Source organism: Triturus cristatus, chromosome 1_2, assembly GCF_964204655.1.
Source record: "Triturus cristatus chromosome 1_2, aTriCri1.1, whole genome shotgun sequence".
In the NCBI taxonomy this organism is placed as follows: domain Eukaryota; kingdom Metazoa; phylum Chordata; class Amphibia; order Caudata; family Salamandridae; genus Triturus; species Triturus cristatus.
The window spans coordinates 268,690,263-268,715,438 of NC_140580.1; the positions used below are offsets into that span (position 1 = coordinate 268,690,263).

Here is a 25,176-nt window from a genome sequence, read left to right on the forward strand (position 1 = left end):
ATATATGCATCTCTCTCTTTCTGTCTCTCAAGGAGCAATTTGCACTTAACGTACTGTACATACAACTGTATTAACAGCATGTAGTATTTTTTAAACTAGATTTTAAAAACAGAACGGACCCTATTCTAAGTAAGGCTTACACTCTTCAACAGTCTTATTTTTGAGTGTCAAACTACTTTTTAATTCACAAGAGCTTTTGTGCACAACGTTATAGTTTTACTCATTGTGTCAGTCCGTCTAAAAGCAGGGTTGTTGAGGGAGAGGTGAGTGGGCATTAAAGAGCATACATTTCCTGTGTGTTTGTAAACACCCACAAACATGTTGGTCAGTGTTCACAGACTCCTCTCCAACACCCTACCCACCCTGAAAAAAGTTACAGATTTATCCCTGTCAGTGGCAGGGGTAATTTCCTTTCCATGGAAGGGCAATTAACAACCAGGTGGCCTGCTGCTTCCTCAACCACCACTCAACCAGCAAACACACACCTTCAAAATTTAAATGCAGCTTCACTTTTGGTGATGACATATTATACAATTGTTGCTTTCATATTTGGAATTGTCTAAAAGTGAAATTGCTATCAATCAGAACATCCAGCAATACATTCCAGCTTCTTTAAACAAAAGTGTGACCCTGGAGAAATCACCCCAACATGCAGTGCCCCAGTAATCGTTAATACAAATTTGGAACCATTTTAAAACGTGCTATGCTCCATTCTTAATATGTCAATTTTCACAAAATGCACCTGCTGCCCCTACAAAAATTGCTTGTCAATGACATACTTGGGGAATATGAAAGAATTCTTACCAAATAGATAAGTGTAATAATGAAAATACTGTACTAAAGAAATCTGTGCGTAAACTGCAAGTCACAGGTAGGTGTCTTGGAAGGACTGATTCAGCCTTTCATCCTTCCAATTTTACTAAGTTGTGTGATGACAATAAATAGGTGTACATCATTGTAAAGTGGTGGAAGCAAGTGCTACATCAGCATCAAGCTATTTTCTGAACACTCAAAAGCTCTCTCTCTATCACATATTACAACAAGTGCCCTTGACGCTCCAAGTTAACCAACTGTACTGTAGGGGAAACAACCTTTACAACGCAACTTTTACAACGCATTGCTATTACAACGCATTTTTTACAACGCAAAAGCTTTTACAACGCATGCATTTACAACGCATGCTTTTATATGGTAAGTACTTTTACAACGCATATACCATTACAACGCATTTTTTTAATTTTTTTTATTTTTTTGAAAAATGATGTTATTAAAAATAATTAATTAATATTTTAGTATTTAAATTAAATACTATATTTTATAAATATGAAAGAGTAATTTTTGAGTATAAATAAATAAATAAGAAAAATTAAAATATATGAGTAGTATTATAAAAGATTAATACTTGAGTATTTTAAAAATATGAAAGAGTAATTTTTGAGTATAAATAAATAAATAAGAAAAATTAAAATATATGAGTAGTATTATAAAAAGATTAATACTTGAGTATTTTAAAAATATGAAAGAGTAATTTTTGAGTATAAATAAATGAATAAATAAAGTATAATAAATGAGTAGTATTTTAAAAGAATAATACTTGAGTATTTTTAACTTTCTTATTTCAAATGTAATTAATAATATTAATTATTTTAAAAAAGAATGAGTACTTTTGGAGTATTTAAATTTAAAAAAAGATAATGTTAAATATTAGAGATTTTAAATTAAAAAAAAATACTTACGTATTAATTGAGTAATTTAAAATAATGTAATTATGGAAAAAAAATAGGAGTATTAATTTGAATACTCGAGTATTAATTTTAATACTCGAGCACTCATTTTGTAATGCATTTCAGTTAATTTACGTTCAGTTTTTCTCCACATTTTAATACACTTCCCCACCCTAAAACCCCTAATTTCCCTGCATCCCGTGCCAGATTTTATTGTACTTTTTAAAAAAAAAATATATTTTTTTTTGCGTTGTAATGGTATGCGTTGTAATTGTTTTCGTTGTAAAAGCACTTTTAAGTATTTTACTCAGTTTTGCGTTGTAACAGTATTCGTTGTAAAATATTGCGTTGTAATAGTGTTTGCGTTGTAAAAAATGCGTTGTAAAGGTATGCGTAGTAATAGCATGCGTTGTAACGTCATACATCCGTACTGTAGTGATTTTGTTTTTGGTCCCACTTAAGTTCTCTCTTAGCTTTGGTATTAGCTGTTTTAGCCTGCCTTTGTTTTGCACAGCCACACATAACACATTGTTTCTTGTGACATTATTTTAGGAATAAAGTGTACATGTTTGTTATTCAGTGATTCTTCTCAGAAGTAATTCAGCACATTTTGTATAAGGTTGCCTGGAATACATGGTGTATTGCTTTCTTTGTTCGAGTCAGCAACAGCTCCTAACGTTTTAGACATAACACGATAGCACAGCTGCAGCTTTTCAACGCAATAGTGTTATCTTATAAAATGTGTCTCATCCCCTTGGGGGCAGAGAAGAGAATTCCGTCAGAGAGACCTGTCCTGGAATGAATGACCGCAGAGCGTGCACAGTAAGGGTAGGTCCAGACAGATAGATAATTGGCCATGGTCGGGATGTGTATTTTATTTTTCGAGTCGCTAAATGAATGTACTAATGTGTCTTAGACACATTAGTGATTCCCGATGGGGAGGCAATTGACCTGCCTCATCAATATTCATGTGGAAGGTGGCAATTTGCGACCCATTGGGAATGGGCAATAACACAGGCATGGTGGCCTGCTGAGGACTGCAGACCACCATGCCTGTGTTTGCTTTTTCAATAAAGTGGGAAGGGTATGCCCAGACGTGGGTCCCGTGCTCTCCATGCCACTGGAATCAAGCTATCCTGGCTGAAGAGGGGTGAAACCCCGAAACCGGTCCTAGGATGCTTGTTTCCAGTCCAGGGAGGACCTGGCTTGGCAGTTCGGGCTGGACTGTACCCATGAGGCACAGGGTCAAGACTGATTTGCATATGGCTGGGTTCAAACTGGAACGGCACGGTGAGCAAAAAAACGATGGATTTAGGCCCAGATCTCTGTGCTGGGGTGAATGTATGACATTGTTCTGCATTCTGTCCATCAACTGTTGTTTTTGCATTTGTCACCCCGAGTGGGAAGGGTATGCCCAGACGTGGGTCCCGTGCTCTCCATGCCACTGGAATCAAGCTATCCTGGCTGAAGAGGGGTGAAACCCCGAAACCGGTCCTAGGATGCTTGTTTCCAGTCCAGGGAGGACCTGGCTTGGCAGTTCGGGCTGGACTGTACCCATGAGGCACAGGGTCAAGACTGATTTGCATATGGCTGGGTTCAAACTGGAACGGCATGGTGAGCAAAAAAACAATGGATTTAGGCCCAGATCTCTGTACTGGGGTGAATGTATGACATTGTTCTGCATTCTGTCCATCAACTGTTGTTTTTGCATTTGCTTTTTCAATAAAGCAACATGTTTTTTTCAAATGCAGCCCGTTTTCTTTAAGGGAAAACAGTTTTAATGCAATTAAAAGAAAAAAAATGAAAACATTTCTTTTCATTTTTAAGTGCAGGCAGTAGTCCGTGGGACCACTGCCTGCTCTTAAAAAGTGTTTTTGCTACTATTCAAACAAGCATTGGCATAGCCAATAGGTCTCGCTTTTGGGACCTTATAAGTATTTAGTTATGCAGCACAATATACTTGGTGCAACAACATCAACTGTTGCATGGCTAAGCACTTATAAGGTTCCAAAGGCGAGACCTAGTGGCTATGCCAGTGCTTGTTTTTATTTGCCTGCACTTCTCAGCACTGCTGGGATACCTTCAATGGGAGAGTACCGGCGCTTCTCAGGGGCAAACGAGTACTCTAAGTAATGACTGCCTACTCTTATATGTTTCCAAATAAAGCACTGTTTGACTTAGTAAGTATTACACATGACCGCAGTTTGTTTATTTGCAAAAAAAGAATGAAATACATGTGGGAGTTTCCCGTTTCTGTGGCTGCAGATTTAGGAAATTGCACGGAAAGATTTTCTCTTGAATGGCCTGGCTCAGTTTGCTAAATACCCTTTCCTAAAGAGGTTTTAGGGTGCTGTAGGACCAAAACATATGGAGCCAGTCTCTGCCGTTGACAGAAACTTTTATTCAGAGCCCATGGCGTTAGATACAACATCCACCTGTTAAAGAAGGCCATTTGCTAGAAGTTCGCACCCCTAAAACACAGGGCAAAATTCCTCTCCCATTGTTGGTCACTAACGTCAAACCCTGCACGCTGCAGCCATTTACCTCTTACTGCTTCTGGGATTTGTATCACTGCTGTAATATATGAACAAAGACTTCAAGGGTGTCCAATCAGTCATAGATAAAGCAGAGGGTGCCCTCCGTGCAGAAGGGAGAGAGGGTGCACTTGTACCTGCAGCCCCACCTGGACGTCCATAGATCTCATGTCTGCAGGGTGGGGGTGATGCGGTGGGACACAAACACAGGGGTGTAATGCCTCTGACAGCACCTGTCTTGCACATCAAATGGTGCAACCGGTGCAGTTCGGTACAGTGGCGCACACATCTCACACACCTGTCTACACAGGGATGGACACGTCTCGGAAAGCTGCCTCGCATTTCTACAGGGGAGGAGGGACGACATGGCACACTGAGGTGCAATTGTCTCAGACTCCTCATGTGGGCTACCTGGGACAGGTACCGTTGAATACATACACCGTCGCCGCTCTCCTGTGGGCCGTGTACCATAGAGGTGAACATGTCATAACATAGACATGCTTCTCTCTTCTGCCTACAGGGGCCATGTTGCAGAACAAATGTACACGTCTCACAATGATAGGCAACCGACAGAGCTGAGGGCAGTAACCAACAGAGCTGAGAGCAGTACAGTGATACATATACATTTTCTCAGACAGCGCCCTGTTCTGTCTGCAGAAGTGAGAGTGTGTGCGGTGGGCAGAAGTACAAGGGTGGACATGTCTCACTATACTAAACAGTGCCCCTCTTCACCGGCCACCCGGGACACAGAATACATTTGTGCACGTGCTGAGAACCTCCGCTGGGGTGCAGTGCGCCCCCTTAAACAGACCTCGCACTCAAGCTGCACAATAGTGGTGAACCATCACCGAGCGCAGCCACTCACAGGGAGCAGTTCATGCGTCAGAGCTGTGCAGTTAACCCTGTCAGACACCTGCCTCTCCAGAGGGAGCCTCGACGTCCGCTCGGCGCGGCCTGTGCATGGCACTAGCGGCCATACATGCTGTGCGCCTGCCTGCAACAACTGCTGAACGCTAGGGAGTAATACTAATAACAGTAATGTTATTGCTGTTATTGTTAATAATTATGCTATTATCTTATAAAGCGCGTGAAAGCACGCATCTGTTATTTCTATGCACTTTAGAATACTTGTACATAAATAAACCAATTTCCTCTCCGGCTTCCTGGGTGAATGGCAGCAGCTTAACATGGTGTGCGTGGCCCCCTGCCCTCAGCTCACAGTGAGAGACTTTGGATAGCCCACTGCCTTGTGGCGCATGCGCCATGTTTGCTCCATTTTTGTGAAAATAGATGTGCCTTAGGTGAATGCTGTGTCTGTGACGTCTTATTAAAGTAAGCCTGATGCAAATAAGGCGTGATCTAGTTCGTAGCGCCACGGCGCTGGTTTTAGGATACGTGTCTACGTATAATGGAGTGATACATTGGGAATGAGCGCTCATTATGTACCTATCTTAGTACCGCTCTTCTTATATTAAAGGCTCAGTCAGGCACCGAATCATTTCCGATACAATATGCTCCAATTACAAGGTTTCACGACAGGTTGACGCGATTAGACACTTTCACAAGAGGTTGACTCATTATACGTCGGCTGAAGTAACAGCACGGCGTGCACTCAGTGAGAGCACACTCCTGGGTGCAGCTACCGGTGGTGAGGGGTTACTGGCAACCAATTATTCCCAGAAAATTTGTGCAGCACCGTTTGAGGCGAAGAGGCCCAAAAGTCTTTTAACAACTTAGAAAACCTGTGAATTTCCCACTGGCGCGAGAGCAAAATGAAAAAAAAAAAACACGCGAGTGGTGCGTAAATAGAAACAAGCCCGGGAGTTGTGCACTCGCGCGCTAAACAGAAATTTTAACAAGTGGCCGTGCGGCCGGGAAAGTGATCACGATCAAACATCAAAGCGGCCGCAAAAGTGAAAGTAATCGCGGAAAAGCGCGCGCGCGCGCACATGCACTGTAGCTCTAGGCTGGCCTGGTAGCACTTTTTTGAGCCCTCTCAAAAAGTCTCGCCAGACCAGCGCATGCGCTGGGTCAGGTGAGACCTAAAAGGGGAAGGGGTCCCATGGGGACCCGTTCCCATTTGTGAACGGGTTACCATGAAATTGGATATGGCATTAAAATTCGACTGTTTTGCAACCAGTATTTGGCACAAAACAGTTTTACATGCCTCTGAGAGTCACTATCAGGAAGGGAACGCCCCTTAATTATACCGAATCACAAGGTCATTTTGCAATTCGGAAATAGGTTACAGAATCGCAAAATTGCATTTTGTACATGGGGAAATGCCTTTCTGCATTCCAAATGGGCTGAAGCTGCGAATCAGTCCATTTGCAAATGCAAAAAAGGTTCGTACATGTGGCCCTTAATCACTTACTGAGGCATCGCACCCGGCACTTACTCTTTCTTCCAATCATTGACTGATTTACACATTCACCCAGACTCCAACCATTGAAGAAGCAATTCTCTTATAAGATAGTCAGACCTTGTTAAAAGTAGAGAGTTTAGAAACATATACCACTTTTTTCAATTAATTAGACAAGGCTTAACCTTCTTTTATCTGGGTCATAAAAAGCCAAAATGGCATGGAGTTGGGGATGGGCATTTTCACATTTGCAATTTTATTATTGGGCAGCTTTTGGTAAGAGACTTACATTGCTCATACATGATAGCTCTGAACCCCTTTAATTTGTAGGCATTTATTTAAATGGGCCTTTTCCTTTTTCCTTTTGCACTAAACTCATTCCAAACATCATTCCAAATATGTTATATTATGTTGCATTATGGTAGTGTGTTGCGTGATGTTTGCAGATGACTAAAGATACAGCGAATGCATGGATTTATAATGCAATGGAATAAACTGGCACTTCCAGATGTTCTTAACATTTGCATTCACATTGGTTTGAATTAGGTTTACAACTCTTGTATGAAATATGTAACCAGTAGATTTTAAAAGCTTTCAGAGAATTGCCAAATGAAATCCCCATTCAATAGCACAATGATTTAAAGACCTCCAATTTTAAGATTATTTTAATATTCAGCATTTACAGTTCCAAATGCAGTACATTACTGAACATGTTTCTACCTTGTGGAACACTCCTAATCAAAGTTTCAGATCTATGTGGGATCTTTTTCTATCATTTCGATGACAACTACTCCAGCGTGCTGGTAAAAGGTCCGACTTGCTAGCCATTGAGATCAATCAAGATACAAGATATGTTTCTAGATTCACTCGCCTAGTCACATTTAGCAATGCCTAAATACAGACCACAATATTATTGGACCGTTTTGTGATTTCTATGTGACTTCAGCAAAGATTCTGCAATTGAGTGCCAACTCGGGACCTAGGGGCAATGCCCACATTGATTGAGGGCTGATCAGATTCATATCATTGTATGGTGCACTATTTTTAGACCCTTTAGGTAGGTGGTGTTTAGTAAAATATCCCCTGCAAAGGGAATGCAACAAGATTTCAATACTCACTTTTGAGTTCTACAATAACATTAATTTTCTCAGTTTCTTAATGTTTTGTCTGGGTGTCGGGCACCAGCGGCAAGATAGGAGCCATCCCTATACTAATCTTTGGATTGAGAAAGTGCGGGATACTTTTTATTTTGAAAAATGTATGTAACTATCCCATCAGGCCCACTGATTTAAATTGGTATAAGGAAAGCTTAGCAATAACGAATTTATCAGTTCCAAATATATGAGTGGACAGATGTGTCTCTGTCAGAAGGAGTGGAAATGTCAGTACTTATAAACCTTTATACAGAGGAGAACCTCGTGGGAATGTTTGTATGTATTTAGTGTAAAAAATGTATATAGTAATTAATTTTATATTTTTCTCTCTATTACATTGTTTGTAATAGGAACTATTGAAGCTCATATAAAGTTACTTTTGCTCCAAAAGAAAGGATTGAGAGGAAGAGAACTGCCAAATTCTCAAAAAGGAAATATCTAAGTATTGTTTCAGGATACTAGTCAAACTTGATTCGGAGGCCCTGAGGCTCACAGGGGCTACTGTGCCTTAATTGTCCTGAAAACTGAGCACTTAACTCTCAGTGTTGTAAGTCAAGTAGTCAAATGCTTAATCAGAAAGGAGGTGTGGGGTTAGACACTTGGAAATTAGTAAAACACAATATAGCTCTTAACCAATTGATTGTTCAGCCAGTGGTTTATCTTAGGTAAAAAAAAGTACTTTCATCTATACACCACACAGTTTTACTCAAGTATAGGGACAGTGATACTGGACATCTCAATCAATTGCAGGAAAATAGACAGGCAATGCTCACAATGATAAAATTATTCGGTTTAATGGAGCAGGGTTTTCGCGAAATAAAACCTGCTCGGATTGAACTCCTCATTGTGTGGATCATTAACATAATGGTGTGAAAATTATTAGTGCAAAACTAAAAAGGGGACAAATGAGTGTTTTTAGTACTTTTGTAGTAGGCCGCAAATGCGCATGATTAGCACAGAAATAGCAGCCAAAAGATTCTTTTTCACTAACTGACATTAATGTACATAATGTAAGCAAATGCAAAAAAGCATTTATAGAACATTAATAGTAGAGTTTTGTAAAATGACAACGATAATCACATGTGTATTTGTCTTTCCTAAAGCGCATTTTACTGTTCTGCAGAGAAGGCCTCAAGAGTCTTTTGGAGTTTTGATTTGCCTAGTAAAATGTAGACTGCAAAAATAATGAAATCTGTCCTTCATGAGTTTCTGATGATGGCCAAAGTTATGTGGAGAAAACAATGAACATTATGAATGGAACTTCCTTGCCGAGCGGAGTATGTGGATACTTGTACTATAAGATTGATACATTAGCGAGGTTGATAAATGTGCAAGCCGCGGAACAGATTATCGGAGTTTCCTCTGCTGAAGGTTGATGATGAAGGTTGTCTAAAGACAAAGGGACTGTTGAAAAGTTAGGCACATCGAAAGTGGAGTGTCTAGACACTCCTTGGTTTTAACCAATGGGATTCAAGAATTTTCCGTGTTGGATCTTTAGTGAATTAAGGGTATAACTATTAGTACTGAGAGGGTTGCGTTCGCTAATTTTTTTTTTGGTATGAGGACAGAGCTGTGTTGCTGTTTCCTAACTTAATTTGCTGATCCTGCCTCTTTGACTTTGCTCCTCATACCTTCTTGAGGATGCCCCAGCTTACTCTCTCGGCCCGAGAGTAGCTTTTCAGACTTCTATTATTTTGCCCAATAGGTTCGCATGATATTCGGATTTTGCATTAATCTTATTTGCAAATGTCTTTACTCTGTTGTCTCTTCGCCTATCCAGTCTCTCACGACATGGATATTTGAGATGTATAATTGCGAATTACTATATTGTTGTTCTCTTGTGTTAGGATCTATGATTCGAGCAGTATTGTGCTTGATGAGCATTCATATATGTTTAGATAAAGCATATTGATAAAGAAAACTGAGTTTGCCTTTATTAATGTCAATTAGTTATAGTGAATGAGTATTTCTTTATTTAGGTTCTTATTTTAGAATTCTGTCAATTCTTTGCCAATCCCTTACCACTGAAAAAGATTCATCGAAGAGGAAAGAGGATAAAATAGATGGTGGTAAAATTAGTAAAGTGTTTTAAACTCATGCAGTGTGAAAGGGACTGTTGGGTATTAAATTGAGTGCAGATGATAGAAATTTGCAAAATCCCTTTCCGCTGGATCCGTTTTTGGTAGCAGACTTGATGGTTTTATGGATTAATTAGGCAATTTATTGGGACAGAATTAATCATTTTGGTTATTAATATTTTGAATCATTGTTATATGTTGTGGTCCGTCGCTGACCTTAAGAGAGACGGGTCCGAAGTGGCCTAAGATCCCAGGATGATATTAGCCTAATGGGCAGGTTTAGTGTGGCATACGCTAAGTAGTATTGCGTTGTCTGCTGATGCGGTATTAAGCAACAGTTGGGTTGTTAATATTGCATAGGGAACTTTGAAGCTAGCATAGTGGAGATTTATTTGGGTACCTTTAGAAAGCGCAGCTGTAGAAGTCCTCGAGAATTTTCACTTGATTGAGGGTGGACTAATGTTGGTCGATATTCTGCTAGTAGAGAAAGAATTCTTTGGGTGGTTCAATCTATCTTTTTCTTTTAGCGGAGCAGACAGGCAGGTTTGTTTATATATTGTTTCTAATCTTGTTTGCCTTTGAGAAGATACTGTAATTTACTGACGATTATTTTTTTAAGGGGAGGGTCAGTTGTAGGAGTTATACTGACGTCACAGAGACCTATGCTGGCATTGGTCAGCTAGGGTGAATAGTCACGAAAGAGTGCTGCGCTGTTATTGGTTGGTTGGTGTGAGTCACGCTGGTATTGGTCAGCGTGAACTAATAGTGTTTGTGAAAATACAGAAGAATTTTTCTTTGTTTTGCCTGATCTAGTTTGACAAGCAAAATAAAATGAAGTTATTGAAAATAATAAAGACTTTGTTTAGAAAAGATGAGCCCATAACTATTAGAGAGGGAATTCCTATACCGCCTGATGGTACGCCAGCTTCCTTTGTATTTTTAGACCGAGGATACCATATGTGTACATGACTGGAGAATTGGGTGAAATATACATAAGATGGGAATTTCGCGTTTCCAGAGTATGGTAATTTTAATGTAAGGATTTTAGAGAACATGAGATTTCAAATGGATCAATTGAGACCAAACCCTAGACCTATGCTGTACAAAGCACTTGAAGAATGGGAGCATGAGGCATATAAGAGAGATAGCGACAGGTCTGAGAATAAATACAGAAATACTGTGAGTAGATACTCAGAGGCAAAATGGGATGCCCAAATGAAAAGGTGGAGAAGAGATGTGATTGCAGCGGTGAGGGTTTATATTCGGTTGTTGTAATAGAGGATCAGGTTGGAGGAAAGTGTAAGGAGAAAAAGAAAAATGTAGAATGTTCAGATCCAGATCCAAATGAAGTTGATGATGAGTTGTTGGATGAATTATTACTAAACAGACCTCCCCCACATCAGGAAGAACAAGATAGAGTTACCCCAAATGCTCCATTGATTCAAGTAGAGGTTCCTCAGCCTTCGCAACTGAGAAATACAAATGTAATGAGTCAGTTAAAAGATGATTTGACACAAAAGATTACTCAATTACATCTGAATACAGAAGCTCTATCAGTTCTTTTGACGATCGGTCCCATAGTTCCATTGTATAGTGAGGGTCAGAATATTTCACAAGTACATACCTTGACAGTACCTGTTAATGATAATAGAATTAATAGTGGTGCTGAAGTGAGTGAGACAGGAACGTTGATTGATATTTCAGAGAGATCAGTAGAAACCCCAAAGCGTAATGTGCAGATAGATCCCAGAAGATTAGTTCAGAATGTGAGAAAAGTGACACCTACTTCAGGAGGTTCAATAGGATTGACATCGGAAGAGTTGGATGAATGGATTAGAGGGATGGTGTCTAATAATCCTAGGTACGATTAGAAACATATACCACTTTTTTCAATTAATTAGACAAGGCTTAACCTTCTTTTATCTGGGTCATAAAAAGCCAGAATGGCATGGGGTTGGGGATGGGCATTTTCACATTTGCAATTTTATTATTGGGCAGCTTTTGGTAAGAGACTTACATTGCTCATACATGATAGCTCTGAACCCCTTTAATTTGTAGGCATTTATTTAAATGGGCCTTTTCCCTTTTCCTTTTGCACTATTCTCATTCCAAACATCATTCCAAATAGGTTATATTATGTTGCATTATGGTAGTGTGTTGCGTGATGTTTGCAGATGACTAAAGATACAGCGAATGCATGGATTTATAATGCAATGGAATAAACTGGCACTTCCAGATGTTCTTAAGATTTGCAAACGCTTCACATTGGTTTGAATTAGGTTTACAACTCTTGTATGAAATATGTAACCAGTAGATTTTAAAAGCTTTCAGAGAATTGCCAAATGAAATCCCCATTCAATAGCACAATGATTTAAAGACCTCCAATTTTAAGATTATTTTAATATTCAGCATTTACAGTTCCAAATGCAGTACATTACTGAACATGTTTCTACCTTGTGGAACACTCCTAATCAAAGTTTCAGATCTATGTTGGATCTTTTTCTATCATTTCGATGACAACTACTACAGCGTGCTGGTAAAAGGTCCGACTTGCTAGCCATTGAGATCAATCAAGATACAAGATCTGTTTCTAGATTCACTCGCCTAGTCACATTTAGCAATGCCTAAATACAGACCACAATATTATTGGACCGTTTTGTGATTTCTATGTGACTTCAGCAAAGATTCTGCAATTGAGTGCCAACTCGGGACCTAGGGGCAATGCCCACATTGATAGAGGGCTGATCAGATTCATATCATTGTATGGTGCACTATTTTTAGACCCTTTAGGTAGGTGGTGTTTAGTAAAATATCCCCTGCAAAGGGAATGCAACAAGATTTCAATACTCACTTTTGAGTTCTACAATAACATTAATTTTCTCAGTTTCTTAATGTTTTGTCTGGGTGTCGGGCACCAGCGGCACGATAGGAGCCATCCCTATACTAATCTTTGGATTGAGGAAGTGCGGGATACTTTTTATTTTGAAAAATGTATGTAACTATCCCATCAGGCCCACTGATTTAAATTGGTATAAGGAAAGCTTAGCAATAACGAATTTATCAGTTCCAAATATATGAGTGGACAGATGTGTCTCTGTCAGAAGGAGTGGAAATGTCAGTACTTATAAACCTTTATACAGAGGAGAACCTCGTGGGAATGTTTGTATGTATTTAGTGTAAAAAATGTATATAGTAATTAATTTTATATTTTTCTCTCTATTACATTTTTTGTAATAGGAACTATTGAAGCTCATATAAAGTTACTTTTGCTCCAAAAGAAAGGATTGAGAGGAAGAGAACTGCCAAATTCTCAAAAAGGAAATATCTAAGTATTGTTTCAGGATACTAGTCAAACTTGATTCGGAGGCCCTGAGGCTCACAGGGGCTACTGTGCCTTATTTGTCCTGAAAACTGAGCACTTAGCTCTCAGTGTTGTAAGTCAAGTAGTCAAATGCTTAATCAGAAAGGAGGTGTGGGGTTAGACACTTGGAAATTAGTAAAACACAATATAGCTCTTAACCAATTGATTGTTCAGCCAGTGGTTTATCTTAGGTAAAAAAAAGTACTTTCATCCATACACCACACAGTTTTACTCAAGTATAGGGACAGTGATACTGGACATCTCAATCAATTGCAGGAAAATAGACAGGCAATGCTCACAATGATAAAATTATTCGGTTTAATGGAGCAGGGTTTTCGCTAAATAAAACCTGCTCGGATTGAACTCCTCATTGTGTGGATCATTAACATAATGGTAAATTATTAGTGCAAAACTAAAAAAGGGACAAATGAGTGTTTTTAGTACTTTTGTAGTAGGCCGCAAATGCGCATGATTAGCACAGAAATAGCAGCCAAAAGATTCTTTTTCACTAACTGACATTAATGTACATAATGTAAGCAAATGCAAAAAAGCATTTATAGAACATTAATAGTAGAGTTTTGTAAAATGACAACGATAATCACATGTGTATTTGTCTTTCCTAAAGCGCATTTTACTGTTCTGCAGAGAAGGCCTCAAGAGTCTTTTGGAGTTTTGATTTGCCTAGTAAAATGTAGACTGCAAAAATAATGAAATCTGTCCTTCATGATTTTCTGATGATGGCCAAAGTTATGTGGAGAAAACAATGAACATTATGAATGGAACTTCCTTGCCGAGCGGAGTATGTGGACACTTGTACTATAAGATTGATACATTAGCGAGGTTGATAAATGTGCAAGCCGCGGAACAGATTATCTGAGTTTCCTCTGCTGAAGGTTGATGACGAAGGTTGTCTAAAGACAAAGGGACTGTTGAAAAGTTAGGCACATCGAAAGTGGAGTGTCTAGACACTCCTTGGTTTTAACCAATGGGATTCAAGAATTTTCCGTGTTGGATCTTTAGTGAATTAAGGGTATAACTATTAGTACTGAGAGGGTTGCGTTCGCTAATTTTTTTTTTGGTATGAGGACAGAGCTGTGTTGCTGTTTCCTAACTTAATTTGCTGATCCTGCCTCTTTGACTTTGCTCCTCATACCTTCTTGAGGATGCCCCAGCTTACTCTCTCGGCCCGAGAGTAGCTTTTCAGACTTCTAGTATTTTGCCCAATAGGTTCGCATGATATTCGGATTTTGCATTAATCTTATTTGCAAATGTCTTTACTCTGTTGTCTCTTCGCCTATCCAGTCTCTCACGACATGGATATTTGAGATGTATAATTGCGAATTACTATATTGTTGTTCTCTTGTTTTAGGATCTATGATTCGAGCAGTATTGTGCTTGATGAGCATTCATATATGTTTAGATAAAGCATATTGATAAAGAAAACTGAGTTTGCCTTTATTAATGTCAATTAGTTATAGTGAATGAGTATTTCTTTATCTAGGTTCTTATTTTAGAATTCTGTCAATTCTTTGCCAATCCCTTACCACTGAAAAAGATTCATCGAAGAGGAAAGAGGATAAAATATATGGTGGTAAAATTAGTAAAGTGTTTCAAACTCATGCAGTGTGAAAGGGACTGTTGGGTATTAAATTGAGTGCAGATGATAGAAATTTGCAAAATCCCTTTCCGCTGGATCCGTTTTTGGTAGCAGACTTGATGGTTTTATGGATTAATTAGGCAATTTATTGAGACAGAATTAATCATTTTGGTTATTAATATTTTGAATCATTGTTATATGTTGTGGTCCGTCGTTGACCTTAAGAGAGACGGGTCCGAAGTGGCCTAAGATCCTAAGGATGATATTAGCCTAATGGGCAGGTTTAGTGTGGCATACGCTAAGTAGTATTGCGTTGTCTGCTGATGCGGTATTAAGCAACAGTTGGGTTGTTAATATTGCATAGGGAACTTTGAAGCTAGCATAGTGGAGATTTATTTGGGTACCTTTAGAAAGCGCAGCTGTAGAAGTCCTCGAGAATTTTCACTTGATTGAGGGTGGACTAATGTTGGTCGATATTCTGCTAGTAGAGAAAGAATTCTTTGGGTGGTTCAATCTATCTTTTTCTTTTAGCGGAGCAAACAGGCAGGTTTGTTTATATATTGTTTCTAATCTTGTTTTCCTTTGAGAAGATACTGTAATTTACTGACGATTATTTTTTTAAAGGAAGGGTCAGTTGTAGGAGTTATACTGACGTCACAGAGAGCCATGCTGGCATTGGTCAGCTAGGGTGAATAGTCACGAAAGAGTGCTGTGCTGTTATTGGTTGGTTGGTGTGAGTCACGCTGGTATTGGTCAGCGTGAACTAATAGTGTTTGTGAAAATACAGAAGAATTTTTCTTTGTTTTGCCTGATCTAGTTTGACAAACAAAATAAAATGAAGTTATTGAAAATAATAAAGACTTTGTTTAGAAAAGATGAGCCCATAACTATTAGAGAGGGAATTCCTATACCGCCTGATGGTACGCCAGCTTCCTTTGTGTTTTTAGACCGAGGATATCATATGTGTACATGACTGGAGAATTGGGTGAAATATACATAAGATGGGAATTTCGCGTTTCCAGAGTATGGTAATTTTAATGTAAGGATTTTAGAGAACATGAGATTTTAAATGGATCAATTGAGACCAAACCCTAGACCTATGCTGTACAAAGCACTTGAAGAATGGGAGCATGAGGCATATAAGAGAGATAGCGACAGGTCTGAGAATAAATACAGAAATACTGTGAGTAGATACTCAGAGGCAAAATGGGATGCCCAAATGAAAAGGTGGAGAAGAGATGTGATTGCAGCGGTGAGGGTTTATATTCGGTTGTTGTAATAGAGGATCAGGTTGGAGGAAAGTGTAAGGAGAAAAAGAAAAATGTAGAATGTTCAGATCCAGATCCAAATGAAGTTGATGATGAGTTGTTGGATGAATTATTACTAAACAGACCTCCCCCACATCAGGAAGAACAAGATAGAGTTACCCCAAATGCTCCATTGATTCAAGTAGAGGTTCCTCAGCCTTCGCAACTGAGAAATACAAATGTAATGAGTCAGGTAAAAGATGATTTGACACAAAAGATTACTCAATTACATCTGAATACAGAAGCTCTATCAGTTCTTGTGACGATCGGTCCCATAGTTCCATTGTATAGTGAGGGTCAGAATATTTTACAAGTACATACCTTGACAGTACCTGTTAATGATAATAGAATTAATAGTAGTGCTGAAGTGAGTGAGACAGGAACGTTGATTGATATTTCAGAAAGATCAGTAGAAACCCCAAAGCGTAATGTGCACATAGATCCCAGAAGATTAGTTCAGAATGTGAGAAAAGTGACACCTACTTCAGGAGATTCAATAGGACTGACATCGGAAGAGTTGGATGAATGGATTAAAGGGATGGTGTCTAATAATCCTAGGTACGATTTGTCCAGAAAGATTGAGTAAATATCAGGAAGAAGAATTGATTTTGTGTAAAAATATTACAATGAGAGCGAAGAGTCTTCTTGAGAGATTTGCTGAAGTTGCACAAATTTATGGAGTTGACATAGAAAAATTAAAGGCTTTGCAAAAGACATACAGATTGGATTTTAGTGATAAAGATTTGGAGAGTTTGAATGTTTCCGGTAAGCGGTTACAAATTAAAGAGTTGATTAATACATTAAGATGATAGGGTGAATTGGAACGTTGGAAAGGCAGGTGGGCTAAAAAGAAAGAAGAAATGCTTGCAAATAAAGGAGCATCATCTATGTTTCCAGTGAGAGAAACATGGACAGAGACAACAATGACTAAAATTATATATACAATGAGAGAGGTACCAGGAGGTGGATATGTTCACGTTCCATGGTCAAGGCAGGATATACTGTCTTTTACAAATGAGTTTCCCAGATTGAGAGAAAAAACAGTTGAGTGGTACAAACAAGTAAAAAGATTTGTGAGGGTTTCAAAAGTCTTGTTGAAAGATTTAGATGGTTTGTTTGACATTGTGGTTTCAGCTGATTTATGGGTTGAGTGTAAAATTGCAGATTAGCCAAAGGAAGAATATCCCAGAGATGCAAAGACTGGAGCACCATCAGATAAAGTGATGAAAAAATAAAATCAAGTAATTACCTATTTAAAGGGAACAATTTCACCAAAAGAGACAGATTGGGTAAAATAGATAGAATAACTCAGGAGACGAAAGACACAGTACATGCTTATTATGAGAGGCTTTTACAGGTATTTAAACAGTATGGTGGTTTTGAAAGCATAACTGATAAAGATATGGGACATTTTGTGTAAGTTTGTGTTTGGTTTGAAACCGGAGATTAGTAACATGATTCAGCAGCATTTGATTTGTTGGCAGAATAAAAGTGTAGATGAGATATTGCGGTATGCAAAATATTGTAGGTATGCCCAGACGTGGATCCCTTGCTCACTGTGCCACTAAATTCAAGCTAGCCTGGCTGATGAAGGGTGACATACCCTGAAACCGGTCCCAGGATGCTTGTTTCCGGTCCAGGGAGGACTTAGCTTGGCAGTTCGGTCTGGACTGTTCCCAAGAGGCACAGGGTCAAGACTGATTTGCATATGGCTGGGTCCAAACTGGGGTGGTGTAGTGGGCAAAAGAACAATGGATTTAACCCAGATCTCTTGACTGGGGGAGAATGTTTGAATCATTCAGCATTCCGTCCATCATTTTTTGCAGTTACACAAAGATGAGGAAAGCATGTGTGACAGATACAATTGCTCTACTGAACCATTTGGCATTAGGTGGGCATAAAGTATCACCTGCTCAATTGCAATTTTGCAAAAAAGAAGTTTTATAGTTGGGATACAAAATTGAGAAAGGAGTCAGGAAAGTATCACAAGATCGAATAACTGTAATCTTGCAAATGAATCCACCCAGGACACAAAAAGAAGTTTGAATGTTCTTAGGTGTAGTTGGATACTGCAGACAATGGATCAGTGGCTTTTCACTTACAGCCAAGCCATTACAGAGATTGACACATAAAGATGTAACCGATCCAATTGACCTGGATGAAGAATGCGTAAGGACATTTGTAGAGTTGCGAGACAGCCTTTGTCGAGCACCTGCATTAGGATTGCCAGATTATAGCAAGGATTTTGCACTATTCTGTTGTGAGAGAGATGGTTGTGCACTTTCAGTTCTAATGCAAGCGCATGGAACAGATATATTGTCCAGTGGCATATTTTTCTGCAACACTTGATTCAGTGGCTGCAGAGTTACCAGGATGTTTGAAAGCAGTTGCTGCTACTTGTGTGAGTTTGGATCAGAGTGAATCAATTGTAATGGGACATTCATTGAGAGTGTATGTGCCACAGTCAGTTGAGATCTTGTTGACACGAACATGAACACAGCATCTTACAAGTAGTCGTTGACAAAATACCTGCCTGCCGGGCCCTGCCCCAACTCCGAAGACCAGGATCAAAAGCCTGGGCGTCTGGCTAAATAACTCCCTTAAGTTCGAAGACCAAGCAGTGAAAGTAACAGGGGCCTGTTTTGGCACCATCAGACGACTTCGCAAGGTACTCCCCCCTTCTTTCGATGAGTGCAAGGAGGACCCTGATACAGGCCTTGGTCCTATCACGCTTGGACTATGGAAACTTCCTCTACTTAGGGGCACCCAAAGCAACTATAAGGAAGATCCAAGTTGTACAGCACTGCGCTGCTAGACTATTGCTGGGGGTGCCAAAAATAAGTCGGCCAAACAGGCCCTGAAGACGCTACACTGGCTACCTGTTTTGGATAGAGTAAACTTTAAGGCTCTGTGTATAACCCATAAGGCCTTTTGGGGAAATGGTACTGCTACCAACAATTCTCTCATGACCTCCTACCGCCCCGGAAATGCTTTCGTTCGACCAATCTCCACCTCACCGTCATTCCTAAAATCAGAAGGATAAGAAGCGGAGGAAGCTCTTTTTCCTACAATATTGCCAGATTCTGGAACACAGTGCCCCTACACTTCCGTGTGGAATCCCATCATCTCCCCTTCCGAAAACTACTAAAAACCTGGCTATTACAACAATCTGCCGTATAAATTTAACCTCGTACCCTTCTGCCTATCCTCTAGCGCTGGGATGCCCTAAGGTAGCTACGCGCTTTACAAATGCGAAAAAATAAATAATGTGAGAGAGTGATTCTGGGAGCGGAGAATGCGACTGCGACAAGATGCACAAATTTGAATCCAGCTACATTGTTACCAAGTACAAGTTGTGAGGAAGTGGTGGATAAAGCTGATCATGATTGTCTGGATGTGACTGAGTTGTAAACAAAACCAAGGCCTGATATCAAAGACACACTATTGCCTGAATCAGATTGCGTAATGTTTGTGGATGGATCTTGTCTGAGAGATGATAAAGGTACCTTGCGTGCGTCATATGCAGTCTGTACAGTGGCCATGGTCCTTGAAACTTCAAGTTTGAAAGGAGTAAGTTCCACACACATTTCTGAATTGGTCGCATCGACCAGGGCATGTATAATTGGTAAAAATCTGAGAATAACAATATTCCCAGATAGTCAATATGGTTTTGGGCTTCCCGAGGAGTACGGATGTCTTGGAAAAAACTTAGAAGATCGTTAAAAAAAGGGGGACTGGCATTACCAGACAATAGGCAGTATTGTATGGCATTTCAATGGAAGAACTTTCGTATGCTGGTGGGAGAACCTGAGAGTACCACGTGGGGCTTAATCTTGAGTGAGATGACTAAAGAAGCTGGTAGAGCATTTCTTTATAAATTTGGAGCTCAGAAATATTTTTAAAAAGTAAGATTGAAAGTGCTGAAAACAGCTTTAAGCATATGGCTGGCAGTGAGACGAATCCTCAAGATTGGCTATTTTTCAGAGTTCGGTCCAATATGGAACTCCCGGGGGACACCGGAATTTCTCAACAATGCCTTGAGTTTACCTCTAAAGTAGACAGGAGTCATAAAATGGGGCGACTTAACATCAGAAGGCATAATGGTCCCATGGGAAGTTCTATATATAAAGATAGGTAGCAGGCTCTCAAGATTCAAGTACCTACAGCTCACCTCATGAGCTATGATGGCAGGACATGAGGTTGGAGGTAACTGGGAATTTGAAACTTCAATACAGGAACCCTCAAAGAAAGCTAAAGAAGTAGCAAAGTGGTACAGATATTTTTTGGAGGCGGAGGAGGAAAAGACTCAAGATCCATCTGAGGTATGGACAGGGGTGTTGCAGGAGGGAAACATGAAGGTTTTGTGGTCGGACTCAGTTAAACTCCTATATGACATTGTTACTCCAGCGAATCTTAAAAGACACTACTTCTTTGTCATGCATGGGCTATATTGGACACCACATAGATTATCAAAATTTGTACAACAGCCGGTGCCAAGATGTAAAAGGTGTAAACCATCTCAAGGCAAATGACCTACATGTCTTTTTTTACATGCCCAGGGTTAAAGGACTACTGGAGCTCAGTGGAAAATTATATAAGGGATATTCTAGGAGAAAATATAATCTTAACAGGAACGCTGGTTCTCTTAGGAGTGGACTATGTAACTCAACAGGCCCTAAGATTTAAGCAGAGGGGGGTTATTGTTCTATTTAATCCTTCTGACTAGAAGAGAAATTTGTAAATATTGGTTAGATCCCCAACCTCCCAATGCAATAACCTGGATGAATGTGGTTAAATGGACATGTAGTTTTGATATAAACAGAGATAAAAATACTCCGGCTGAAGTGTGGGAGCCCTTTTTGAACTGGCTAGATTGAAAGGAAAACAAACTTAGAAATCTAATTCGGAATCTCAGTTCAATATTTACATCAAGCCATGGATTGGGGTGGTTAGAAGGTTATGCCGCTTCCCCCCATGTTCTTCTAAGAAGGACAGTTGGGCGCCGTGGAAGGTGCTGGTTGTAACTGCTTGGACCATAGAAGGACCAAGGGTGTCTCGTTTCCTGAAGTGACCCAGACTGCAGTAACCATGGTGTAATGAGGACAAAATATATATATATATATATATATATATATATATATATATGGTTTTGGAGTTGTTCATGAATTTGGACAATTGTGGTTGCAACATGGGTTTTTGATGTTATTGGGTACACCAATTTGGAATGGTAATGACGTAAAAGAGTTGCTAGTTGCACTACAATTGCCCAAAGAGATTGGACTGGTGAGGTGTTCTGCGCATAAGTCTGGAAATGACTGTGACTAAAGGAAATCGTTACGCAGATCAAGTTGCACATTGTTGTGCCCAAAATTCAATTTCAATTAACAAAGAGATGCAGAAACCTGATACAAATTGTCATCTAATGTTTTCTTCTGTGGAGACATGGGAAGAAATTAGGCAATTGCAGGAAGAAGCTAGTGAGGAGGAAAAAGAAATTCGGATCAAAGCAGGTTGTTCACATAGGGCTGAAGATGAAGTGTGGGTTTGCACTAATGGAAGACCAATAATGCCAGACAGCCTGTTGTCACAAATGGCAAGAATGTACCATGGTCTAACACATGTAGGAAGAGATGCAATGATAAGGATGTTCAAACAAACATGGTATAATCCCAAGTTCAGGGTCATTGCAGAAAGTCTTTGACAGAGGTGCATAACTTGCCAGCAGCAAATGCAGAGAGGAAAATAGTCGTTAGTTGGGGACGAATTGAAAAAGCAGCAAGTCCATTTACTAGACTGCAGGCAGACGTTATAGAATTGCCTTCATGTAATGGATTAACATATGTGTTGGTAGTGGTCTGTCTATTCTCTTGTTGGGTGGAAGCTTATCCAACAAGACGGAATGATAGTCTAACTGTTGCTGAATTGCTGCTAAGAGAGAGAATACCAAGGATTGGATTTCCAGTCTCTTTAGAAACAGATAGAGGTACACACTTCAACAATTAAATAATTCGGATGATTTGTGCAGCATTGCAAATTGAGCAAAAATTACATTGTGACTATCGACCAGAAGCTTCAGGTGTGGTCGAGCAAATTAATGGCACAATTAAGTCAAGACTTTCAAAGGTGTGTGCATCCACAGCACTAAACTGGCCAAATGCTTTACCTTTAGTTTTAATGAGACTGAGAAGCATTCCTAATAAAAAAGACTGGATTATCGCCCCATGAAATGATTATGGACAGAGCAATGAGACAGCCAATAGTTCCAGCAAATCAACTGATGATCTAGTGCTTGATTATTGCAAAGGATTGGCTGGTGAGGGGCATTCTGTGTTTCATCAGGTTGGAACCACAAAAGAGCAAGAACAAGCGTGTGACATAAGTCCAGATGAGTGGGTCCTGGTAAAGAAAAGCGTAAGGAAGTCATGTTTGGAGCCACGTTGGTATGGGCCATACCAAGTGATATTGGTGACGACGACAGTAGTGAAGTGTGGTGGCTTACCAAATTGGATACACACAAGCCATACAAGAGGCGTCCCAAGTCCACTTGAAATAACAGAAACAAGTGAAAGAGATCAAGATCAGGCTGAAAATGGAAAAGAGTCTGAAGAAAGCTGAATTAAGTGGGCATCAGCTACTGGGCCCCGTGAGACTGTTGTCAATACCGATGCAGAAGAGAGTTTGATTCAAGAACAAGTGCAAACAAAAAAGGAAGCAAACAAGGGAAGTTTCGAATTGAGTCTTGAATCTGGTGACTCTGTGCAAGTGAAAAAGGCAAGAAAAGCAGATATATGACCTAAGGGAGTGAAACGACTGAAATAGACTCTGAATGAAAAAGTTCCAAATACAATAATAGAAGTATTGAACCAAAAAGAACAAAGTGACTCAGAAGTAGATACAGTTCCGAGAACGAAAAGTGCAAGAGTTCCGAACAAGAAGTACACAGCACCTGAATGGACATACGTAGTGGCTGAAACAGCTGAACCTACAGATCATTGTGAGGAAAAGACTGTTGCAGAATCAAGTCACGAAAACCCGTTATGACCCACCCTAAATGAACTGTGTCACAAATTGGGGTACAAAAGATTGAAAAATCACTCTGAAGAGTGCAGAAAATTAAGCCTGAATTCAGTTAAAGGCTGTGAAGATATATATAAAAAAGGGGAGAAGCGAAAAGGCTAAAGAAGTGCTTGGATACACTACACACTATTTTTCGTATTTTTTCCTAGTTTTTATAGTTTTAATATTAGTTTAGTTTTTGATTTTTATAGAAAACGGCAAAGGGAAAATTTCTAGAGACTGGATATCAAAATCAAAGTTTTAAACGTAAAATGTATTAATGCTTGCTTTATAAGTGTTTTACTACTAATATTTGTTTGGTTAACATTAATTGATGTTGTGCCTTATTTTATGTATGCTACTAAGAATAATATTACTAATAATTTGATGAGCGAAAAGGTAAATGTGGAAAATCGAAGAGAAGAACCACAGACTAACATTGAGAAATTAACAAGTGATAATATATCACCAGGATAACTCCATTAATGATTTTTCGTTAAATGTTTTTACTAAATTATTGTTCAAGTATGTAGATACTATGGATGTGAGAGATTGTTATGTGTGCATGCAATTACCTTCATCTGTGTCTGAGGGGGTGACCTACTATCACCTACTTTTAACATATTGTTACACCTAACTGACCGTTTTGTCAGAGGCCAGGGTGTATGCTACCGATGCGAGCGGAGACGCGGTGGAAAGCGTCTCCACCTCGTGTATAAACTGCATTTCTCAGCAACCCCTGCTTTTCTTGGAGGCGCACAAGTGACAACACCATGACCCAGAAGCATAAAAGAATTGCTTCGGTGTCCATCACTTGCTGTGCATTCTGTGCAGAGAGAGAGTAATGTCCGGAGTCAGGGTGCAAGAGACAGACTTCTTTATTTTCTGCCGTGAGGACAGTAAGGGTGACGCTGTCACCATTTTCTTTGATTTGGATTACAAGCCAGATTCCGTATATTCGCCAAAGCCTGGATTGTTTGCATAAGTTAACAGGTGTCCGGAAGTTGGTTAAGCAGAGATTGAATATTTGAGAAAAAGGTGGGGTTGCCCAGAATCCTCCACTGCTCATTATTGAATTCATCAAGTGTGAATGCAACTTATCATTTAAAGGCACTTAAAATGAAAAAGGTCAACACGCCGAAGAAAGGATGTAACAGTGTGTGTGACATATAAATTACCAATTTCTATATTGTTCGCCATGAGGCTCAATTCCTTTTCAAGATTTTAATCGTATAAATAATGGAGTGTTACTTGTTGATTACCTGTGCTGTGACATAACAGCTAGGCTCTTCTGTTCCTTATCAAACTACAATAGGCATGAATTGTGAATGCCTATAATGAAGGGCAGAATTGAAATGTGATGGTCCCTTGTGGCATCTTGAGATGTCACTCATGTTGCTAAGCACTCTAGAATGTTATCTTCTGCATGAGCCTTATGATGTAATGAGTACAGGGCAGTTGCTGCCCAGCTTTCATCCCCACAAGACCTGTTTATATGGATGGGATCTTTCTATGAATAAACCATATACTACAAGCAACCTTCCTGGAGTCTTCATTACATTTGGCGACTGAGGATGGGATGACCTGAAGACTTTCATCTTTACTCCATGAAGGACTATTTTTTTTAATGGAAAGATCTCAACATTTCTTCATCTAAGCTGTGGAACTGCTTGTTACATTGATCTCTTTTTAAACTTTGCGCTTGGCATGATTGTCTCTATCTGCGCAGAGAACTGGATCTCTCTTCCTGGTTTGCCTGGGGGACCTGTTGTCGCTTCGTGACTCGACCTTTATTCACGACGAGGCTCGACTTTGTGTGTTTTCCCCACTGCTGACAGGCGTGTGACTTCCCCACTGCTGACTCCCTTTGAACTGTGCAGCCATTTACAACAGTGCCCCAGCGCGTATTTCACCTCTATTTCAACGTTGCTAGTTCACAGCCTCAACGGGAGAGTGTATTTATTTTTTTAAAAAAAGAGACACGGCACGCACTTACCTCGCGG

The 25,176-nt window shown here is 39.6% G+C and overlaps 1 long non-coding RNA gene across 1 annotated transcript in view; it reads right to left on the reverse strand.

Annotated features, from left to right (window-relative positions):
* The window catches only part of LOC146867145 (uncharacterized), a 1,035,764-nt gene that overhangs the window by 513,242 nt on the left and 497,346 nt on the right, over positions 1-25,176 (reverse strand). The window lies entirely within an intron of this gene.